General features: G+C 38.8%; 1 long non-coding RNA gene across 1 annotated transcript; it reads right to left on the bottom strand.

Annotated features, from left to right (window-relative positions):
- Positions 1-17504: 17504 nt before the first annotated feature.
- On the bottom strand, positions 17505-21359 carry LOC143695709 (uncharacterized). The gene is made up of 3 exons (XR_013185218.1): positions 21254-21359; positions 20237-20342; positions 17505-19478 (listed from the first exon to the last, which is right to left on the bottom strand). It is a non-coding gene; the product is annotated as an uncharacterized LOC143695709 (long non-coding RNA).
- Between the last annotated feature and the right edge of the window lie 3168 nt (positions 21360-24527).

The raw sequence follows: 24527 nt of genomic DNA, 5'->3' as shown, positions 1-24527 counted from the left end.
CTTAACAGAAGGTAAAATACATTGTACAGCATCTGGAGAGACAGGAACAAGAAAAAAAGTAAGAGAAACATCTCTGCAGACACACCAAGGTCAGTGAAAAAAAAGGGGGGAGGAGGTGGGGGAGTGCTGCAGGCACTGGAGCAGATACTCCTCTGCAGCCCATGGTGCAGACCATGGTGAGGCAGGATGTCTCCCCCACAGCCCATGGAGATCCACATGGATGCAGAGTGAAGAGCCCTGAAGGAAGCTGCAGCCTGTGAGAGCCCAGAAGTGGAGCAGGCTCTTGGCAGGAGCTGTGACCTCTGGAGAGAAGCCCACGCAGGATCAGTATTTCTGGCAATATAAGTAGCCCGTGAGGGACTGGGAGAGCAGCTTTTGAAGAACTGCAGTCTCCACAGAGCCACATTGCAGAAGTTCATGAAGGATTGCATACCATGAGTGGGACCTCATGCTGGAATGGGGAAGAGAATGAGAAGGAAGGAGTGGCAGATATGGGATATGAACACAACACTTCTTCCATTCCCATCCTCCTGCAGGGCTCAGCAGGGAGGAAGGAGAGTGAAATTGAGCCTGGGAAGAAAGAGAGTGGGGAGAGAGTGGTTTCAGTTTTGTTCCTGTTTCTCACTTGCTCTATTTTTAACTGGCAATAAATAAATTAAACTAATCTTCCCCAAGGTGAGTCTGTTTTGCCCATGATGATAATTGGTGAACAATCTCCCTTTCCTTATCTCAACCACCAAGATTTCTCATATTTTCCCCTGTCTTGCTGAGGAGGGACAACAGCTTGAGGGGCACCTGTCAGCCAGCCAAGGCCAACCCACCACACCCACACAGCTGTTGCTATAGAGGACATTCCCACAAGAAGACAAAATCCTAAAAATTACTCAACTGTTTTGCTAGCAGTTACCAGGCTCCAGTCACCTGCCATCTCATCGATGACCTTGTGCCTGAAATATGAACACATCTTCAGGACTGTAAAATGAGGTGGAATACATGGAGTGAGGTGGAATTCAACAGCAGACAGAAGAAGGTCATGCACCATGACCCAAAAGCAAGAACTTCTGAAATAAAGGAGAAGCTTATTCTACAGCAATAACAGAAGAGGTGAAAGACCTGCACCAGGCAGAGTAAGGGTTACAGAGGGGCCATGCAATGAAAACAGTGATCCCAAGAAGCATTAAGTGAGGCCTTTCTACCGGGAGAGAGACCTATTACTGCCATTGCACAAGAACCAGATCAGGCTCATCAGAAACAGGGAACACAACCTTCACTGCCTGTACTCAAGGGAAATTGAATTCGCTGCAATACACACAAAGGAGGGCTGCTAGGATGACCAGGTGAATTGGCAGACCAGTTTGCAACAAAAGCCTGAAAGGCCTCAGCAAAAGTGACATTTAACACCAGGGAATAGATTTTTTTCTGTATGTGTATGTGGGAGATAAACAGGATGGGATTTGGAAGGGATGGATGGATGGATGGATGGATGGATGGATGGATGGATGGATGGATGGATGGATGGATGGATGGATGAAGTAGCATAGCTGGAAAGAAAAAGATATTTAAAATACAGGGTAGTGCTGACAGAAAAACAAAAAAAAAATGAAGTAGGAAGGAGAGGAACTTTTAAAAGCTTTTCTGTTTCAGAAATGATGAAGCAGCTTTTCAGTAGGAGGAAAAAGTGCAAGAAATATACGTTGGTTTAAGATGGTTCTTGATAAATTTATGAATGGAATTACATGTCTCATACAGGACTACAGAATTGCCTTGTTTGATGACTCCCAGCAGTGTCTCCAATCATCTGCACTGACCTGTTTTTATTAAATATAACCTATATATATCCAGACTAAATGATTTGTCATGTGTTACTGAATTCCACAGTATTACAGACTCCATCAGAATTCTTCAGTTTTAATTGAATTTTAAAAGTCTGCCCAAAAGGTAGGGATTAAAAGGGTATACAAATGCATATGAGAAAAGATGGATAATCAGATATGCGAGACAGATTTAAAGAAATGGTCATGCAAAGGAGAAACTAAGGAGAAGTAAGATGAAGAGAAACAAAGAATGTACAAATACTTAACAGTGTAAAGAGAAATAAGGATCAATTACTGTTATTAGTCAGAGGTTGATCAATAAATGCTAATAACTAGATTAAAATGCAGCAGGGAAAATTTATAACTCAAGGAAGAGTGACATAATGAAACAACCTGCTAGTGAAGGTTAAAGCATTTCAATCACCAAGGATATTCAAATCTATTTTGAGTTTAATGAAATCCATCCACCAATGATTCAGGCTGATGGACTGAGATAACCCAAGAGGCATCTCTTCTACCACAAATTATTCTATTCTTCTGCAAGGACACTGATGCTTAGTAGAAGCTGGACTTCAATGAAATTTTTCATCTTATTTTTACAAAGAAACCATGTTATAATAAATATCAAGCGGAAAGATATCTACCTGTTTTTTCCAATTAGTGGAAACTTAATGGTATTTCAGTTATCTATATTCTGGAATGTTTCTATTAAATCTTTCAATTAAATCTATTCATGCTGTAGTTCCTCCAAAAAACAATTATTTTCAAAAGCAAATCCAGTCTTCTCTCATGTCTAGCTTTAGAACAACTTACTGCACATATCTATCTAAAATATTATACGTGTGTTTAAGAAAGAGTAAAAAATCCAAGTGGTTTCATGTAAGTTTGCTTTCATATGTTCCATTATTTGTTTGCATGTTAAGTGTGTTGAAATGGACCTTGCATGGGGTTTTTATTTATTGGAAATGACACAGCACACACTACTCCAAATACATAGGCAGTATTTCATTCCTAGCACCCCAAATTCTAATTAAGATTATTCTCTCTTTTGCTCCCTCTTGTTTTACTCTTCTGTAACAATCATGGTTCATCAACAGCTGAGCATCGTGTCTATGTGGACCATGCACCGGGAATTCATGTAATTATTAGGGGAGATACTAGAATGGAATGTACCCACTGAAATATTCATCAAATGTCAGACTTTAGAACATTCAGAAACCACTGGAAGAATTAGGTAGGGGTTTTCTGCCCATTTAACCAAATCCATTGGTTAAAAATTAAATCCATTAAAATAAAATCAGAAAATATAAGTAAATCATGTACTTTGTTTATTTTCTATGGACAGAAAGTTATGTAAAACTGACATCAATCAATGGCAGAAAAACCTTCTCAAGATGATGCCACGATGCCCTAAAAAGGACATCAGATCTTTTAGTCCCAATCCTGTGTTGGGAAATTAGAAGAAATTAGAAGAAAAATAATCCACTTCTCAAGAGAAAGAAGCTGGTTAAAAAGAATCTTTTACTGAAAGAAAAAAATGAGAAAGGAGTAGGATGCTAAAAACAGGTCCAGTTGAAGATCCACATTGTGTCTGTGTTATCAGTTATTTTGTGTAATTCTGTGTCCATGTATCTCTATTATTAATGGGATTTTTCTAGCACAGATAGAGCAGCACAGAGGGTGCAGTAAAGTTTCCTACTGAAAATATGATCTCTCTCCTTGCAACACGGCCAGTCCAACTGCCCTGCTTTCTGTAGGTCAGGGTAATACAAGTTAACATTTCCTTCCTTATTTTCCTAGCTGACCTTTACGTAAATCCTGCACTCAGAGCTCAACCAAGATTATCAAAACCCAAGACTCAACATTTTGAAATATTGTTTATGTATATCTTCTGTCTGTAGACTTATAGCCCTCCACAAATCACAGCTGCTAGAGGTAGCTGTTATACTTTCCATTGTTTTCCTCATTACCCAGTCAGGAAAAAAGGAAACTTAACACTTTCCAGGACAAATGAAGAAGAGACTTTACATGGATCAAGGAAGATGGCAACAAGTGCTGCAAGGCTGTGTTATAAAACACTTTGCTTGGAGGCACATATTCTCACACATCAATCTTCTATGTGGCTCCTTGTGTCTGAAAAGTCATCCACTCTCAGCTGACTGATTGTAATGTACCTGGGAAACTGTTTATGGTGTTAACAGGCTTCACACAACAGGTGAATGAGGCAGCTGCAGAAACAACAGGAGCACAAAAAAAAAAAATCAGTAAAAAACTCTTAACCTTTTTCGTTTCTTAGAAACACAAAAATACAGAAAGTGGAAAGGTGGTCTCTAAAAGACTTGCAAAAGGATTCTTCAGAGCTATCTGGAGTATTATCTTAAAAATATCAAACCATTGCAAAATTAAAAAAAAACAAAACATGTTTAATACAGTGGTACATATTAGTTCTCATGTGTTTGGTTTCTGCAAATGGCCTTAGCTTAATTTTGCCACTTTGCCTAGAAAATACCATCAGGAAATTATAAGCAGTATTAAAGAATTTAAGAAAAAATTGGATATTTTTCTTTTAGTAAAGCTACTGTGTGCTGAATGTGTAACTTGTATGTTAGCGCTTTATCAATCCTATATCATAAAAAGAAGATGAGGATTTACTGTTCTGCTTTCCAATCCTGGATGTCTTGATGACTTTTGAAATTCACAGAGTACGTTATGCCTATTTCTGTGTCAAGTGTGCAGCAGAAGTAATTTGTTTTTCTATGTAAACAGACTGGCAGATTGCAACAAATTAGGAGTTTCAAAATAGTTATCTTTCATTATGCATGCAAAAGTTTCATAAAGTATTTTTTAAGCTGCATTAGTGTTTAGCAAAACTGCTACTAAGTACCATTTGAAATAGTGCATTTAAGTTAATAATAGTTGAATTGCATACTGGAGGTATGGTCCACCTAAGGAAAAATGCACCATGTACTTAATGTTCTCTTCTGCGTGTCTTAATATAAACTGTATTTGTTATTTGTCTGTTCCTTTCTTCCAAGAAAGAAATTCATCCAAGAAGTGCTGTCATTCTACTCAAGGAGAATTTTTGAAGTAGATCTGTAATTTGATATTCTGTTTCTTTTTTTCTCAGGAAAAGGAATAAGGTTTACTCATCAGCTTGTCCACTATGAGCATCTGCATCCTAACTCTCTCAATCTGCTCTGGTTTTTCCAAACCAGCAGAGAAAGGCCAAATAAGGGGGGAGAGTAACCCTGCATCAGTTCCCACTTAAACCTGCCATGAGAAGGTGTCTATGCAGGTACATGAGTGCATATGGATGCACAGAGCTCTGAAACATGTAATGGAAAATGACAGACAAAAAAGGACCCTGTGGTTTAGGACATAGGTTTTTTTATTTTGGACATTTCCTGTGATTCTGTGGGAAGTCCTTCTTCAGCACTACATGTCAGAGGGGATGATTTGGGATCTGAGAGGAGAGTGTGAGATGTGGAGAGAGCAGATTCTCCAGCCTGGGTGTCTCAGCACTGCACAAGTGAAGCTGCAGGATCCACAAGAGGCCCTGAGATGTCAACAAGATCGATCAGGTTATCAGTGAGGAATGGAAACAGCCACATGGGATTATGTATGTGTCTCACAGGCAGTTCAGAGAAGATGATGGTGCAAGAGAGCAATGAGAAACCCCAGGAAGCAACAAAGAGGTCACAAAGGTGGCATTATTGTTGGGTAATCTGCCTCAAGGCTGACATGCTTTTCAGTTTGAACTGAAGAGGGATGTCATGATTCTTCTCATCTCTTCTAAACTTCCTCCATTACCAACCAAAAAACTCAATGATATTGTTTAAATATGTTCCGCTTTTTTATCTCCTAAAAGTTATCAGCCTGGAAATGATGTGTAGAAATTAGCCAAATCAACTTCCAACACCTTAGGTCCTTATGGTGGTACAGCCTTTTTTCATATTTCAAAACTGCCAATAATAGAAAAAAAAATCTCATCGGTTACAAGACACTGTATTGAGTGATGAGACATAAACAATTTTTTTTCTGCCTTTGAAGACAGCATAAGGGAAGTATACTGCTAACATGAAGATCTTTGAAAATAAAAAAAATATTTTTAAAACTATTTTGAGTACTTGGCTTGAGATCCACATACTTGCTTATTTTTCAAGGAATTAAGTATGTGGGATCCCCTCTTAGACCAATCTGGGCCACATGTGTTTCAAATCTTTTCAAGTAAAGAACAGCAAAAGCCTCACTGATCTGTGGAAAAACAGCTATATAACTGATGTTCGTTTGGGTAAGACAAAAACATATAACAATTGCAGTATCCACATTAGTTACACTGAACTGGAAGAGGTCTGAGGCAAAACAGCCACTTCACTTTGCTCATGAGATCAGCTGCTAACAGAGGGAAGTTTTTTTTCTTTAAAGAGCTCTCCAGGAAAGGAACTGACAGGCTGCTGTTCCTTGGAGTTAGTGTAACGAATAATAAGCTCTTTGGGGCAGAGTCTTCCAATAAGGATTTTATTCTTGATTTCCTATTAAAAAGCCAGTGATTAACCTCCTCAGATACACAACACAGTTTAAACCTTGAGCAATTATGACAAACTATTACAAACAACACATCTTCAGACCCTTCAATGTGATTTTAAAAAAATCCCCTTGACCAAAAAAAATTATATTGAGAAAATTAAAATAATTAAGCTTTAATTTAAAATACTTAAAATTCAAATTAGAAACAAGAATATTCTACCCTCTTGAAGGACATTTATAATTATTGTTTGCTTTATGAATGCAAAATTGTTTAATGCCTGGACTAGTGATATGCTGTGACTAGTAAATAATAACATACAATGTTATGCCCCAAAACCACATAACCTAACATCATGGGGCAATGCTTTCCCTGATGGGTGTATCCAGACTTTTTGTTTGAAAAGACAGGTGTCTGCTAAGGAAGGCAGGAGCCTTTCTTGAAATGGAAAATGTAAACCTCTGAATTATTATAATTTTGAAATTATGGAGCTCTTAGGCAAAGATATGGGAGTAGGAATAACAGTTCTTTACTAGGAAAATCAAAAATACAAATGCAATAGTACAAGAAAAGAAAACAAACCACTGACAGAGTCAGAATACAACCTGACATCCTGTGGATCAGGGTGTTGGTAGCAGTCCCATTGGAATGGTGGCTGCAGTCCTCCTGGAGTGACAGGTGTGCTTTTGTTGGAGCAGGGATCCTGTAGAAGGGTGCAGTTTTCCTCTGAAGGCCCAGTGGTGGTGTAGATGGGTCTGGTCTTCCTCTGGGAATCCAGTGGAGAAGAAAGCTGCCCCTCTGGGAATCCAGTGGGAAAAGGCTGCCTGTGGTGTTCCAAAGCTCAGATTACACCCAGGTAGGAATTCTTGGCTCCTCCCTCTGAGTGGAGCATCTCACAATGGGATGATGTAATTTTTATCAGTCACGGCCCTCAGGCACACTCAATGGCCCATTAACAGAAGAGATCTCCTGGAGGCAGGGTGGGAAAGAAAGAAAATTTCTTCTTGTGGAAGAAATAAAGAAAACTGCCCAATTAACAGAAGATAACGGCCCCACTTCTTGCAGATGGCAATAGAATACGCTGCCCCATTTCCATCCTAAGACACTTACTCAAGCCCTGGCCTAGCTACACCCTTATGACCTCCTTCCCAGGGAGTCAGCTTGGCAGGAGGAAAACGCTGAGGGAGAGCACTGCAGGAGCAGCACTGTCCTCTTCTGGCACCTGGGCTGGCTCAGTTACAGCTTCCTCAGGCATCTGTCTGCTGCACCACTGCAGGCAGAGAAACCACCAGCATGAGGCCAGACCCCTCAGGAAAGGAGCAAAAGCTGCTGGAGTAGCACCAGAAATGAGGAGTCCATCAGCACTGGGCAGCATGTCAGCAAGAACCAAGAGACGACTGACACACCTCTTAGCAACTTGCAGGAGGGGAAGAAGAACTTTATTCTTTAATTGAAGCACTGAAGAAAGCAATGAGGCAGCTTTGCAGATGAATTCTTCTGACAAAATAGAAGGGGCAGAATGGGGAAAAGTATATATCTAAGGAGAGAGATAGCAAGGCCTGCTATGAAAAGTCTCAGAAAAGAAGTAAAAAATGAACATGTGCTTGTTTTAGGAGAGAGAAACATGTGGTAAGATACAAACAGGCAAGGCAAGGAAGAGGCAAAGAAAATTATCTTTTCTACAGCATTTGAAGAAAACACAGCAGGATCAGGAGTCTTTGTCTCCTGGTTTTTTTCCATTTGTCAGCTTGGAAGAGTCTATTGCAATGAGGAAAAATCATAAGGAAAAGAGAATGTAAAGAGAAAATCAAAACAAAAGGAAAAGAATAGATCACTGGAGAAAGTACAGGAGTTAGAGATGTGAATGAGAGACTGCATCTGTAAGAAAGAGAGTGAGTGAGAGTGGCAGTAAAGGAAGGAGTAAGCAAAGATGAGCTAATAGAAAGAACAAGATCATATTCCACCTTTTAAATTGCATCTTTTGATAAATCAGCATGAACATAAACTAAGAACGAGGCAATAAAGGGAGTATCTAAAATTCTACCATGAAAATGAGTTCTTTTTCAGACCATTACCACATATAATATGGTAGATCTCAAAATGTAATCTGTAGTGGAATATATATATATAAAACAACTAGCAGAAAGAAGTTTTACCTACCAAGAAAGTTAACAGAGAAAAGGAAGTTTTTTACAACAGATGTTTAAAGTACACAAAAGAGAATAGTACAGCAATAGTCAACTTCATAAGGTGCTGACTGAGATAATACTCTCTTCAAAAATAAACTGAATAAGAATCTCTCAGCATCAGAAAAACCCAAGGTTAATAGGACTGAAAAAAGGCCTGCTATATAAAAAAGAAAATACAAAAAATACAAAATCCAAAGAATATTAGTACATGTGGACCCTGGCCAGCACACTTCTCCTTCTCCTGGCTTTGAGGGACACTTTAACTTCTCTTTCTCAGTACTGGAAAAATACAGTTTCCTCAGTCAGGGGATTTTGCAGTGGAATCAACAGCAGAGACACCATCATTCTGAAGGCATTGCTGGAACTTTCAGCAAATAGGAGGAATAAGAGCAGGTCAGCTGCAGGAGGTGGCAGGTTTTAGCTGGGAGTCCTTCATCCAGCTTCTGTAGCAGACAGCTGTGTCATTCTTGCAAACCCTCCCTTTCCTTCAACAGGGCGAGGGGAGAAAAAACAAAACAAAAGGAAAAAACAGCAATGGCATGTTGTAAACCTCTTTCATTATTTCTTTTAAAAAACTAATTTACATCCAGCACGTCTGTATATTCTGTGCTATTTTTTGCTCTCTCCAACACACTACTCTTCTTGTTTTGCCTCACCAGGCCCGCTGCAGGAGCTGCCCACACTGGTCTAGTGTAAATGGTTGGGTTTCAGAGAGGAATAGTTATTGTGGTCCATTGTTGCACATCTAATATGCATTCAGGACTGCAGCTGGCTCATGACCTTATTGAATAGAGATGCAACCCTTTAGTTAGGTTTTGTTAGGTCTCTAGCAGAGTTACAAAGAGGGACTTAACAGAGGAACAGCAAGACCTGTTGATACCACTGATAAAATGGGCAAGTGCTCTCTCTTCATCCACTTTATCAAAGCAGGCACTTCATAACACAAGTGTCAGAAGTTTTTTCTTCTAAGAAACACAATGTTTCCCTGACCTAAGGGAAGAATAATCTAAGGGAAGAATATGATTCAGAAATAAGTTTAAAGTGATTTTGCCTTTCATGTCTCACAGAAAACCAAGAACATGATGACACTTTCAGTCTAATTATGAAACATTTCATTTTTTTCTAATGCATCTTTACTGAATCCTTAACAAGAATTCCCAGTAATATTCTCCCACTCATGTTCTCTGCCCTCAAATTAGGCATTTGTCCTTTAACTTTTCTAACTTTGTTCCTTTTCAGCTTGTTAAAAGAAGGAATCTACTTGTTCTCCTAGATTTTAAATGACTAAAAGAAAGATTATCTGCAGGGTAATTTTGATAGATAATGTGGTTTTACTTTAACCCTCCAGTCAATGTGTTTACCGTGCATATATTAAAGACTGACACTAGAAAATGAAAGTTCTGGGGGTAAGGATTGGTAATGTTGTCTATTTTTAGGGCTCTTCACTGGCAACACTCAGTGGCACCAGAGAACACCTGCTGGAATCCACCCCACTGTGTCAAACAGCCTCATGACCCACCCAAGACAAGGATGACTGCAGGAGAGCTGTGCTGTCATCAGAGAAATCTTCTTCCGCATGCCTCAGTTCTACTTAAAGGGGTTATACCAACTGGAAATAATAACAGGAATGCATTCCCCCTGGGTGTAGTTCCCTTTTCAAATACAAGGAAAAAAAATATAAGTGCTTAAAAAATTGTGGACTGCTTTGAATTTAAGTTCCTTTGAGTTGTTGTCAAGGCCCCATTGAGAAGTGCTCTGGCTATTGGAGACCACACAGGAAATTCTGGAAGGGAGAACTGGGAGCTGTGTTCTCAGGGTGGGCTCCAGCAGCCCCACCTCATGAGGAGAGAGGAAGGATGTTCATCCCCATCCACACAGCTTCATCTGCTGAATCACCAGCGCTGCATCCAAAATTTCACAATTTACAGTATTACAAGTACTTCTGGATCCTAGTTTATAGCAGCTGTAGTTTTTTTAGCCAATTTGTAGCACCAAAAAAGACTAAACCACTGCCCAATCTGAAAACAAGGATGAACTATAAAGTCTTTATTAAGCCTAAGTTTATTTTCAACATGTCATAACTGATTTGCTAGATGCTTTTCTAGGGCTATTGTATCACTTATGGAAGGGTTACTGAAGGAATTCCCAAACACTGAGAAAATGAAATATATGACAGTGTAATTTGTCAGCCTACCTATGCATACTGCAGGTTACATTCTGATGGGTGAGGTGAATTTGGAGCTAAATTCAATTCACTCATTTCACTGGCACAACTACCCACAGGTAATACAGATACAGAGATAATAAGAAATGTGACAGGTTTGTTAGGAACAGCCTCTAAAATTAATAAACACATGCACAAATAAACTTGTGTTTATAGCAGCCTGCTCTGCATCAGAGTTACACTGGTTTCTTTGACCCAGGCACTTCACTGACTGCTCAGTACTGCAGCACACAAGCCCCACACAGGTGACATCAAGCATTCAAAATCAGAGATCACCTTGACACTGTCACTCTAACTCATGCTTCATCTAACTTGGTTTTATCCAAAGCTCTATTCTTAGTCTTACCCTTCTTATTCCTAAATCAAGATGTATGACCAAGGATCATCTTAAGCACTTGCCAGGTAGAGTCATACACAGGCATAGGGAAAAGCCCAGGAAGCCTTTATACAGGCTCTCTCTCCAAAGCCCTGCCACACAACTAAGGGATGGCTGCCCAGAGGGTTGCAGAATTTATTGTGGTTTGTGGGAGAAGAGAATTTGGATTTTGCTCAAAACTTATGATGGGGTCATTTAAGGGGATTGTGGAAATACACAAGACTCCCTATGGGATGTTTAGAGGAAGGACCAAAGGTGGGGAAAGGGAAGGATCTGGGTTAACAAGGTAGGAGCAGAAGAGGACAGAGAGCACTACAGCAGTCAAACATGTAAATAGGCTTCTGGTCCATTCACCTGTCTGCCTGAGCCCTAAGCTTGGTCATGGCAGTCTATCCTATTTCCTTGTTTAGTCCTATTTCTACCTTCTGTGTTTGTGCACACCCTGCTCTTTGTCTGCATATGTTTCTTAATCCCAGTGATTTTTTGAGCCAGAGCAGCCAAAGAGTAGGATGAGAAGTTACCACCCATCAGTGTAAATATGCCATACATGCTTTTCACTGCCCAGATTTACACATATGTACAAAAAAAGTGTGTATATCAAGCTAATCATTTGGCTGGATGCACAAATTTAAAATTTGTTCATTATTTTTCAACAGTTTTAGCCTATATAAATATACAGAGAACCAGAAAATAACAACAAAAACTTAACCAACTTTAAACCAAAAATTTAATTTAGTAGCTGTATGCCACAATATATAAGTTCAGAAAATCAATTCTGCCAAGGACAGACAGATATCCAAAAGCATATGCAGCTATCCTCCAGCTGCCTGCCATCCAGTAAGTCCCAGATTTATTTAGTCTCGTTAGTTATTTGCCTAGATTTGTTATTGATGGATGCCATGCACTAGTCATTTGATAGAGCTGATAGCCTTGAAAATTTATACACTGAGAGTTTCCAGAGCAGAGGAATAACTAAGTCCTAAGACAGAATATAAGTCCTAAGAGAAAAATACATAAGGCTTCAGGAGCAGATTGAAAAAGTAAGAAAACCAAGTACGGCACAAACAATTTTAGAATTCTTGTGAGTCTTCTTTTTAACTTCCTATCAGAATTTGTTCCCATCCAGTGTCCCAAGGTACATATTTGTGAACAAGTTTAGACAGAAGAGTACCAAGAAGTGTAGGTGAATGTAATGCATTTGTCAAAACAAGACAATTACTTCACAAGAACTATCTAGATATCTCAGCCTCGGGAGACCAGAAGCTTTAAAAAGCACAGAGGAGGTTGCTAAATGTGAAACAAACCACTCAGCTCCACCTGAGATGTGTGTGGGTGCCCATGCACATGCATGGGGGTGTTCCACAGAAGCTGGAATAATAACCCTTGAGCTTCTAAGTACCCTTTAATCAACAAAGCAAGGAGAATATGCATTTTCACTGTTCTGTGAAAATTATAACCACAAAAAGAGAAATTAACACAACCCCAGAAGCTGAAGCTAAGTAATACTGTTAATACTTTTCTAGCACAGAACATTTAAACAGAAGTGCCTCTGAATCAGGAGCATATTCTTAAAACATGCCTTCATTAGCTACCAGCTGAGAAAGCATAGCACAGCTCCTGGTACCTGGCTGAAGTGACAGGTTCTTTCTTTAGTCCTTTCAAGGTATATTCTTGGTCTAATACACCTGGACTTCAAGAGAGTCACCTTCCTGGGGAACATTCTGATTAATATTCTTTCTGCTTTGAAGCCAATGGAAATTTTGCAATTGCCTTTAGTGGAGCTAGGAGAACATCTAAACAGGACTTAGCTAAAGCATGGGATTTGTTAATGGATGGGATAAACATTTGAAAATTCTTTTCTTCATATGCCTTAGAAAACAATATTTTGACTTTTAGGATGCTTGCATTGTCTTCATTGGATGCTGTAGTGTCTATGCTGAAAACTGCAAGGGAAAATGTTTTTATGCACAGAAATGACCAAAATTCTTCCTTTGTCTCGTCCAAGTGTGAAAAAAAATCAGTATACAATGCAGTGAGATGTAACTAATATAAAATATTTTACTTCTTGAGGTGAAATTGCATTGATAGTTCCTGCATTTCTGCTATTTCATCTTCTTTTTTTTTGGACATTAAATTAGCAACTGCCTACTGAAATATACTGCAATCTTCAAGTATTTGTAGAGCTTGCCAATAAAAGGTTATATTAACCAAAGAATTAATTAATTTTTTCACTAGAAATAAGGCTACACAACAGTATCTGGGACATTACCACAGAGTAACCTAGCAACCATTTTCTTATCCATCTACTGATATACTTTGAAAATATGGAAAATTCTGTATTACAGATTGAGCCAGTTTAAGAGTTGCCACAAATTTGGTACTGTGTATGTAAATATGGGACAGAAAAACACAGTAGTTAATGAGGTAAAGCTTTATTAGAAGGACCTCTATGGACTTTTCCAATATTTGTTTGTCTTCTGGCAACTGGTACTGTGTGAACAATTTTTAGCTTTGCAAATTCTCCTAAATAGGCACACATAATTTTTATCTAGCTATCTTTTCTTCTGTTAGACCTATAGGGCCAGAACCCAATGATTTATATAAACTTTTAATTATTCTATTATTTATAGAAATACTTATAGACATACATAATTCTATATTCTCAGCAGGATACTGTCTTAAGTGTTATCTCTGTGCCCTGGTGTCCTTCAATGTTGAGTGAAAAGCAATTTATGCCAAACTTTGTATTACCTCAAAATCACCTTCTGCCTATAGGGAGTCAAGAAAATATAGCGTTTTCCATGGCATTTAATGCAAACAGGGATTGTCAGAGCATGTGTTTGTTCACAGCAAGTTTTCCAGCATGTAGACAGGGCCAATCGCACCTGACAGAAAGAGGTAACCCTGCCTCTGCAGTGGGCAGACAATGGTTTATAGTGGGATTAGGTACTTGGGCAGGCACCATTTCAGTTCCTTTAATGCATGGTCACTTTAATGCATGGCCACCAGATTTTTCTACTTTGCACAGTCAAAGGTCTTAGCAGTCTAAAACCAGTCAGGAATGCTTTGGGAGTAGTATTAACATCTGATAGTTAACATTGATTAACTACCAGATTTTAAGAACTAAATATCAAATCTATCACTTTTCAATGGACATTTTACGTTAATTTGATGAGATCCTCAAGGAGAAAGTGAGCATGTAGTGCTGCACTTGTCAAAAATTCCATTTCTTCCCAGTGAAAGCACTGCCAGCAATGCAGACCTGGTCTAACAGCTGGATCTCAGACTAAATATCTTCTCAAGACCTTTTTAGCTGCTTATCTGGGAGAAAGAGCAGAAAACCTTTGATGGCTAGCCTGCAGTGCTGGATTTTCTGTAAGGTATGATCCTCCTTCACTTGTATGTATTAGTATATACAGAAGTGAGCTGTACTGTTAGTATTTCAGTTGTTGTAAAAGTGTTTTCAAAAGTCTTTTACCTTTGAAATTTTTGATGTGAAGGCTGCAATGCATTGGCATACCATTCACTGGGGAATAGAGGTCTGTAAAGAGAAATCTGGTATACTGACACATTACCAACTATTTAGTATAAGATCAAGAAACCCTATGTGTTAGCAGGCTATTCCTCCATTAAACTGCTCTTGAAAAACAGGTTGTTGATTTTAAGGTGATGTCTTTTAGTGCTCAGCATTAGCCAGAGTACCCTGACACAGATGTGCAGTGGGAAAAAATTATTTGAAACTTAAAGGTTTCCTGTAATATTCCAGTACGATCTAAAAGTCTGTAACTTATGTAAAAGTATAATGAGTTGCTGAAGCAAAAACCTTTCACCTACAAGCAGTCTGTCAAACACCTACACTTATCCTGCAGAGTATTAGTGGACCCCTGTAGCTGTTGATTGAAAAGGAAAATGTGGAGCAATTTTTCAACAGAAAGCTTTCAACATATATAATTGTGAAATGTTGCTGTCCAAATCTGTAACAATTTGGCTTTGCTCAGGCTGCCAAATGCTGCAAATATCTACCTGCCTGGAAAGCAAAGGGGCAGAACAACTTCAAGGTCTGGATCCTCCTTATGTTGCCACTCAGCCTTCTTGATACAATGTGATGGGAGGCTTTAAAGTATGATAAAGGCAAGTCCTGATTTAATTCAAAAACTAAGATCCCTCTCTGTGCCATTCTTGCATTGACAAATGTGTCTTTCTGTCATTCCTGAGATTGTTTCTAATGTAAAAATCCTGCTGCAGTCCCCCAGTGTAAGCGCTGACTGGTTCGTTTTCATCTGATTCCTCAGAAGAATGAGTAGGTCAGGCAGTGGAAAGGGCTGCTAGATAAGGAGATAAATGGTTTTTGGATGCTAAGAAAAAAACATCTATACAAATCTTTTACCTAATTCACTGTTTCTTGTTGTCAATAAAATGGTAAAACCCAGGGACTTGAAGAACTTTTCTGCTCTATCCCAATATTTACCTTTTTAATATAAAATTTAAATACAACCTGAATTAACCCTGTAAAATAAAAGTAAATTGAATTCAAACACATGAAAATGAGAGCATCCAGTGTGCAATGGAAACTCCCAACAGATTAGCAAACATGGTATTTCATACTCCTGAAACAAAGCATTCACCTATCAAAATGACCAATAATTTGGTCCTTTTTGATATGTCAGTTTTCTCTAATAACCATTCAAAAGAATTTGTGTGAGCCACAGAAGTAGGAAAATTTAATGTTTTTCCATCAAGAACTCTGGGATTCTTCAAGGCTAGGTTTACTTCCTTCCATTGGCACAGTTCAAATTGCTGACCAATTTTGTTTTATCCAAACCCAGAGGCGCAGCCCCTAACTGGGATGGCAAGATTCTGATTCTAAAAGATAAATTCACAGAGAACAAGTCCATGGTGCCTGTTCCTAGGGCTTTGGAAATTTTTTGAGGATTGGGGTTTTTTGGGGGGTTTTTGGGTTTTTTTACAGGTACACCAGTCATACTCAGTTCAGATAAATTGAACTGTTTTCACTGAAGTTTAATTTGGGGGATCCCATAGAGAAATAAGAAAAATTCTGAAACATCAGTGGAATCTAAACACCTGTGACAGGATTTACCAGTATATTTGGGAGTTATGTTCTTCATTCCGATCATTTCCATCCAACCAAGGTCACTGAAGCTTGCCCCATGAATGGAAATGCTGAACTCCACTCAGCCTCTCAAAGATACTGCAACCATTTCAAATGTGATGTTATTTATCAGGAAAAAAAAAAAGATTCAAAGTAATTAAAATCTGGGCTTTGCTTGGCAGATTGTTCTAGTTAAAGAAATGAGAGTTATGCTCAAAATATCTATGAGGTAAAATAATGATGAATATACAAATGACCCTGAACAAATATGCTACAAGTATGCACAAGTAATGACAGCCAGTCTATATTTTATTTTGTTGCTGAAAAGAAACACATATCATCTTTATCTCTCTCACTGAAGCAATCCAGATTTCAAAAGACATTTTAGCAGCAAGATGTTTTCTTAGCAAAAATCAAATCCGGTTAACAGAAGAAATATTCATGTGACAACCTGTCACTGTGTTACTTTTTACTAATGAATTTACTTAGTTATCTTTTCAACAGAAAAAAATTAAGAACCATAATTGGTAACCACGGTCTTGATAGTCCTCCAGCAACTTCTTACAGCAACACTGTACTACAAAATTATATCTGCAATGTAACATATATACTCCAAAGTACAGTAATGGACATTAAAAGCATGCTCCACAATGTATCTGTTAAATCTATTATATAAACTGCCAAAATAAAGTACCACATGGGCTCAGTTTCAGCTATTTGAAAAGCATTAAAAATTCATGTTATATGAACAGGAACATCCAATACTCTGCTTTTGTAAGTGAATATTGAGGATGCACCATAAATTACAGTGCCAACTAGCAGCGCTTTAAAACACTCTGGATGTTAATAAAATCACAGTACTATAATGGACACACAAAATAAGTCACATCAGCCTACTGATGCTTACTATTATAATATATCTGTAAAACACAGGACTTCTGTGAGGCAATAGGTTCCAGTCCCATAACATGAGTTATATCATACATGAGTTATAGGCTTTCACAGGGAAGTGTGTTATGGTTTAACCCCTGCTGGCAGCTCAGCATCCCACAGCCCTTCAGTCACCCTCCCCACCTGCCCCACAGAGAGATGGGGGAGAGAATCAGAAGAACCAACGAGAGAAAACCCATGGGTTGAGAAAAAGGTAGTTTAATGAAACAGAAAAGGATAATAATAATAATAATAATAATAATAATAATAATAATAATAATAAAAGAATTAGAGTATACAAAATAAGTGATGCACAAGGCAGTGACTGATGCCCAGCCAGTTCCTGAGCAGTGGACTCTGGCCAGTCTTCCCCCCAGTTTGTTGCTCAGCAGATGCCATATATTATGGAACAGCCCTTTGGTCTCTAGGTTAGCTGTCCTGGTTATGTCCCCCCACACCTTCTTGTGCCCCTCCAGCCTTCTCACTGGCAGGGCACAAGAAGCTGAAAAGTTCTTAGCTTAGTATAAACTGAATAGCAGCAAGTAAAACATCAGCATGTTATCAATATTATTTTTATACTAAATCCAAACAGCACCATACCAGCTATTAGGAAGAAAATTAACTCTATCCCAACTGCAACTAGAATAAAGATTCAATTTACAACTTCTATATTTGATGATACAGCCACAGATGTTGTCTCTCCATCAACACTCAAAAAAATCATTATCCTATAAGCTTTTAATTAAAAATATTAGAATCACCTGATGAAAGGAAAACCCAACACTTTTGCAGCTATTTTTCTATCCTCAAAATCCCATTACTTTATTTGTATGAATGTCTCATGAAACTTCTTTTTTTTCCACCTTCAAATCTATGCTGACAAGACTTGCTGAACTAAATTGTTCAATAATGCATCAATCTGTTATTTTGTATTTATGGTGTAGCTCTTCCCTATTCCCCCCATAGTGCTGTGCTGAAGATTGGAGCCAAGCATGAGTTACAAGCCTGCAAAGCACCATGTGTGCTAATTGTGCTTTATACATTATTAATATGCAATGCATCCTCATACCAAGCTTCCAGAGCCCCAAGGCCTTCTGAGAGATTCAAAGAAAGAACAGAAGCGATCCCACTCATCCTCAGCATTTTCTACCTCCTTTTGTCAACTTCTGGCTGACGCTCATTATCAGGGCCGCGGGGAGGCCGAGCCCGGCGTGGCCGTCGCTCTCCATCTCGGTCAGGCCGCCCTGCCTGTCGCAGCAATGTGCACGTGGGCACTGCAGCGCTCTCTCACGCGAATCCTGGCAGACAGTGTCAAGCTGTTTGCGCTTTGCTGACACTGATGCTTTCTACAGCGCTTTCTCCAGAAGACCCTTTCCAGGAAAACCTTGTTAGGCACCTGACAGAACCAATCTTCTTTTAATTTCAAGGCACTTGGACCTTTAGATGTAATTACATGTATAAATAGAATGACTCACCCAATTTTCTTGCTGTTTGTAACTTACATTTCATTATTTTCATTTAGCTGACAGAGAGCTGACAATTGAAGCTGTCCCTGGAGATGGTGCAGTGAATCCAATTTACAGACGTTCTTTGTAATTGTTTGGCAACAGACTGCCTGGCCATGCATTTAAGAGCAGAGGTGAACTTATATATATTAAGATGAACCCAGACCCAAGAACCACATCTTATTTTATTTTTAATTAAAGCATCAGAAATTTAAGAGAGTGTGGCAATCTGTACAGGCATGAGGGCCCATCTGGACATATTTGACAGGGCTCCTGTCATGCTGATAACTTTTTTACAGCTCGGTGGTGTCTGACAAATTCAAAAACTATTTTCTGGGCTTATTAGGAGAAAATTGAAAGGGCCCAACCATGAAGCAGGCCCTGATTGCTGCTCAGCATTGCATCTTCTCTGCTGCTGCCCTGAATGCAGGCAAGGCTGTGGGCTGCACGTGGGGACTGCTCCAGAAACAAGCACATTACCCGCTCCCAGTAATGTGGGAGACAGAAGAACCATCAAGGTGCTTGTCTTCTTGGTAAATATGCCCTTAACACTTAACCTCTCCTTTTGCATCCCTTGAATTCATTACATTCCTTAAATATGTTGCTTCCTTTAGATTCATTATACAAATACAAAATTAAAAGCTTTGAAAGGACTAACATATTCCCATCAAGTAGAAGCTTCAGGATTGTGCTTTTCCATGGCTTCATTGAAATTTCCCCAGGTGAATACTCCCAGCTCAGATGTACAGTCCCAAATGTCACATGGAGAGTCGTGTGCCTTTGGTACTTGGTAGGCCTCAGTCAACTGCATGGCAAAGATGGTATAGAAAATACCATCAAAACTGCAGCTTTGGAGTTCTGGAAAGGAAAAATGTAAAAGTACAAACAGCTGCTAATAGCTTCATATTATGCTCCCTCTGGAAAGTAACTACAGCCTATGGGGAATTTTCCAGTAGATACAAATGGTTCAAACAAACTACAGAGGAAAGAAGTGAGAGAAAGAGGAAGAAGTTATGGGGACCTAGAAAACTACAGAAATTACAGTCTCAAAGCCTCCAGTTTGTTTTTAAGTCAATCTGTTTCACTTCTATTAAGATGACTAGTGATCAGAAAACATGTGATCTTTTTTAAGCAGAGGTTATAAAAGTACTGACATCAAGTTCTAGAAAGTGAAAGAAAATCTTACTGAAGATAAAGGGATTCTTGCAAAGAAAATATTATTTCCCTGTTGCAAATTTACGTAGACATTCCTATACTAGAATGAATGACATTGTAAATGGCATAAAAAAGTAATAATAGAGAAGACATGACATAAGACAACAGGAATTGCTGTATTGATTATGTGTTCCCTGTTCCTTCAGTCCATTTGGTCCATTGCTTCTTAATTAGTATTGTGTGTGTCTACATTAATGTGATAGCCTGAAGCAGGAGTGCACTTCTGAATCAAATATCCTGCCATCTCCAATTACCCCATTTTGTTTCAGATCTCAGGGTAATCTGAGAGCACACAAACTCCATTTCACTGTGTGGGCTTAAATGAAGAGCTGAACTTCACACACTCACCTGATGTGCTCCAACCACTGACAGGTAATCAGCCTGCAGGACCAGAAGAGAGTCAGTCCCAGTGCATGTGACAGAGCTCCTGGGTCCTTGGCACCAGCTCTTTCCCCTACAAAACATGTTGCACTGAACTGCCTGCTAAGGTGGATGTAGTTTTCTTTCATTCAGCCCATCACCTTGCTATATTTGCATCCTGATTAAAAATGTAGCAAATCTAAAATATAAAAGCTTCTTAAGGCTTTTTAAAATTCTTCTTTGCCATTAAACACCTTGTTAACCATGTAACCACATTCTGGTAGTTTTCCTGACATGCTGGCAGTAAACCTCTAGAGGAACACTTCCTGAAACTGCTCAGTATAATTCTTACAATGATAAAATAATCAAATAAATTTTCAAATGTGACAATATCAGAAACCATCAAATGTTTGCTCTATTGCTTCACTGTTGTCCAGGTTTTGGCTGGGATGGAGTTACTTTCATTTCAGTAGCTGGAACAGTGCTGCCATTATCTCAACCCTCTGGCCCCATATTGCAGGCCAAAAAGGACTGCTGTGGTTTAAGCTCAGCTGGCAACTGGGCACCAAGAAACTGCTGGTTCAACCTCCCACAGCACAGTGGGGTGGGGAGGAGAATCAAAAGTAAAAATTGAACATTTTGATAAGAACAGGTTAATAATTTAAATGAAGACAGAGGAGGAGGAGGAGGAGAAGGAGAAGAAGAAAGAAAGAAGAAAGAAGAAAGAAGAAAGAAGAAAGAAGAAAGAAGAAAGAAGAAAGAAGAAAGAAGAAAGAAGAAAGAAGAAGCTATATTCTTAACTAAAACCGACTTTCATTCTTCTAATATCCTAAAAAACTAAAAAATCTCCGGGTTCATTTTCTTATTCTATTCTGCCATCACAGGGACAATAGTGTCCAACAGAACAACAAATTAGAATAGTTACAATGTATATGTTTAATGACATATTTTTAAATAAAGATAATGAGCACAGAGTTTTAGCATAAATTTGAGTATTGTACTTACCTTTTTTCACTCCCAAATGTCAACCTGTGTGCATACTTCTCTTGTTTTGTTCCTAAATTCAAGTGATGGAACAAATGCTACTTATGAGAAATGACAGTATTCTTGTCTGGGCTGAAATAAAGAAATTTTTTTTTTGTTCATGGTTTTCAAACACCCTTCACAAGTCTGTATCTAAGCACTGGGAATTAAAATTAATCTGGAAAAAAAATTGCATCTTCCCCATTTAATACACAAGAAATTCATAGTTAGATGCCATCAAACTAGGAACAGCCACAATTACAGGCTCATGGGCCAATATCTCAACAACAGCTGCTTGCTCTCTTTGCCATGGATGAGAATTAGAACAACAGCTCCAAAAGTAGAGAAGGCTTTCAGCTCTCTTCCAGAAGAGTAATCATTTCTTCCCTTACAGCCATTCCACCACACTGTCCTTTGCACAAATACTCAGTAGCTGCTGTCCTTCCTGCTTTGCTGTGTTAGCTGTAAATCATCATTCATGGTTCTCCTTACCAAATCATCTCAAATTATTTTTGAGAGTTTTATGTATTTAAAGTAACTTAGAAGCAGAAGATGCACAATTTAGGTTTGCATGTAAATCCAGTTAATCAGTGCAAGCTTGGAGGAGATATGGATAATGAGAAGAAACCTGTTCTTAATTATGTCACCATCCCTTTTGGGTTTTATCTCTTGCAGCTCTAACATGAGTCTGGCTGTACTCAACCAGCCTGTTCTGCATCTGAATAGATAGGAGATTCAGCAACATTTCAGCTAGAGGTCCATCAATTTATTCATATAGTTTGGGAGGCTGAAGGAGAGAGACTGCTCACCACGTCTGAAAAATGATACAAACTTCAGAAAGGGAGAGGAGGAAAATTGGGAAACTACAGGACAATCATGTGGTCTGGGGCTTGCAGTCAGACCAGAACTTGAAAAAAAAAATGGCAGAACATGCAGTAAAACACTTTCTAAAATTCTGTCTTTATGGAGCTAAAATACCAACATCCAGAAAAGAAAGGGGCTAAAAAGAGACTGAAGGGAAGAAATCCTGAAAACAAATAACATGGCAGAATGAAGCTACAGAAAAAATAAGCTAAGGGGGAATTAATGCTAGAAAAACAGAAAAGGAGTGTGTGTTAGGGAAGAGAAAGATACAGAAAATAAAGAAAACAAAAGAGGAAAGATGGTTATAGAGGAGAACCAGAGGGCACAACATCAATTCACTTCACTTAAGTCACCCTTGGCACCCAAGGCTGCACTTGACTCATCTTTATTCTGTAAAACATGTTTGCCAAAGTCCATCATGAAGTCTGGAACTGAGAGAATCTGTTGTGAACTCTCTGTGCCTTTGCATATTTTTAAATCATTCAAAATATCACAGAAAAGAAACTGATAAAGTAACACTTTTCTGTTTCTCATTCCAATGCAGTGAGAATTTATAACATCACTTGGAAAAATATGTTTATTTTTTTCATATTTTCATCCTCTTATGTAGTATTTATTTTTAAATTGTGCATTACAATCACAAGAGATCACTACCACACTGTAAGTTACCTGAAGACTAAGAAATCCAAATTATGCTTTAATCAAAAGGTGATAAAATAAAGCATTTTATAACAGATTTCAAACCTTTAAATTCCAGTACACTAAAAAAATTGCTTTCATATCATGTAGGAAAACCAGCCTCCATCACTGCAGTGCTTCATCTGCATCACTCAAGACATCATCACCATTATTATCATTACTAAAATTACACTTCTTGCATGTTACACATTCAACTACAAGCATAACATAATTCCTCATTAACAGTGCTGTATTCATAACCTGAACATGCTGCTTGGAGATAGATGAGAGCTATTCCCAGCCACAGGAAGTCCAAGGTGCCGGCTGAAAGGCTGATAAATCTGTATGCAAAATTCTGTACTGCAGCCCCCTTGTGTGTGCAGTAAAGCCCCCAGCTGTGCAATGCAGTGCACTGCTTGGGAGCTGATGCTGCTTGGTACCACCTATATCCATGTATAGCTGGGTAATACCAAAAAGGGAAAAGGGAAGAGAGAAAAAAAAAAATCAAAGGTCAGCTTGGTGGACTGCCATTCATTCTATGTGTGACATACCCTTGTGGCCTCACCAGAGAACAGACACTCAAGTAGGGGATTCAAATAATCCAGAAAGTCTCTTCAAATTCTTAGTTTCCACTTTACCTAAGACACTAACTGTATTTATACTGCAAAAGGAAAATAAAAGAAAATAAAAATATTTCCATTTGTTTTTTAGTAATAAACTATTATTTTTAGAAATGTGGCCAAAAGATGACACTGGTGTACAGGGCTGTGCTGACACCAGCCTACCTTGTCTGGCACATCCCCTTTTTTTGTTTCCACCTCTCCACAGCACCTCTGTCCCTTTGCTCTGGGTGTTATGAAAAGCCAAAACAAGTACTGAAATTAGATTTTTTACTTTTCTCTAGTTATAATGGAGCTCTCTGTCTAAACAGAGCCTCATTTCTCAAAACTTACTGAAACCTAATCTTGAAATCTCTCCTGTTCAGTAAAAAAGCACCGCAGCACTAGTTAAAGCAATAGCTTTGGGAGCTGTGGGAACACAGGTGGCAACATGAATATTGAGGAACTGTTTTTCCAAATAGGAATGGCTGTTTAGAGACCAGAGGAACACATCAGCCCATCAGCCCATGAGACTCCTTGCTGTCTCCTTTCTTCTTGTTTGATAAGAGGAGAGGAACAGATTTTACCAGAGATCAGAGGAAATTGTCTGATCCCAGTGGGCTTTGGGGACCTGAGAGGTCTTGCTGAGGGACCTACCACTAGTTAAAAGCAAACAGCTCATCACACAGCAGGAAGGGATCTGAAAAGATGGAAATGAGGCACATAAATGGGAAGGAGGGATTTGGATTACAGAGAAGTGGTAAAAGAAAGAATAAAAAAATAAGGGAGGGGAGGAAAAAGAAAAAAAAGAAATACAGACTGAGGGACAAAACAACCACAAACCCAACCTGCGCAGGAAAACGTCATAAACTTCCTGGGGCTGCAGTCTCCTTTTAAAATTCCCCAAGGATCAGCACATACTTTGAGCTGACAGTAAGATGCAGAGCACCCCCTGACATTTATGGGAAGGGTTCTCAGCTGAGGAGCAGCACTTTTTCTCATGGGTACATCAGAATCATTAATTTGCTGGCTCGAAAACTTCAGCACATTAAGGCCAGCTCCTCCTCTCTCCCTCTGCTCACAGAGTTTTTTTTTCCTGCATCTTGTGCTCAGGT

The sequence above is a fragment of the Agelaius phoeniceus genome, chromosome 1, assembly GCF_051311805.1.
Source record: "Agelaius phoeniceus isolate bAgePho1 chromosome 1, bAgePho1.hap1, whole genome shotgun sequence".
In the NCBI taxonomy this organism is placed as follows: domain Eukaryota; kingdom Metazoa; phylum Chordata; class Aves; order Passeriformes; family Icteridae; genus Agelaius; species Agelaius phoeniceus.
The sequence above is the reverse complement of the archived record's forward strand: the minus strand, read 5'-3'. Positions and strand labels throughout refer to the sequence as shown.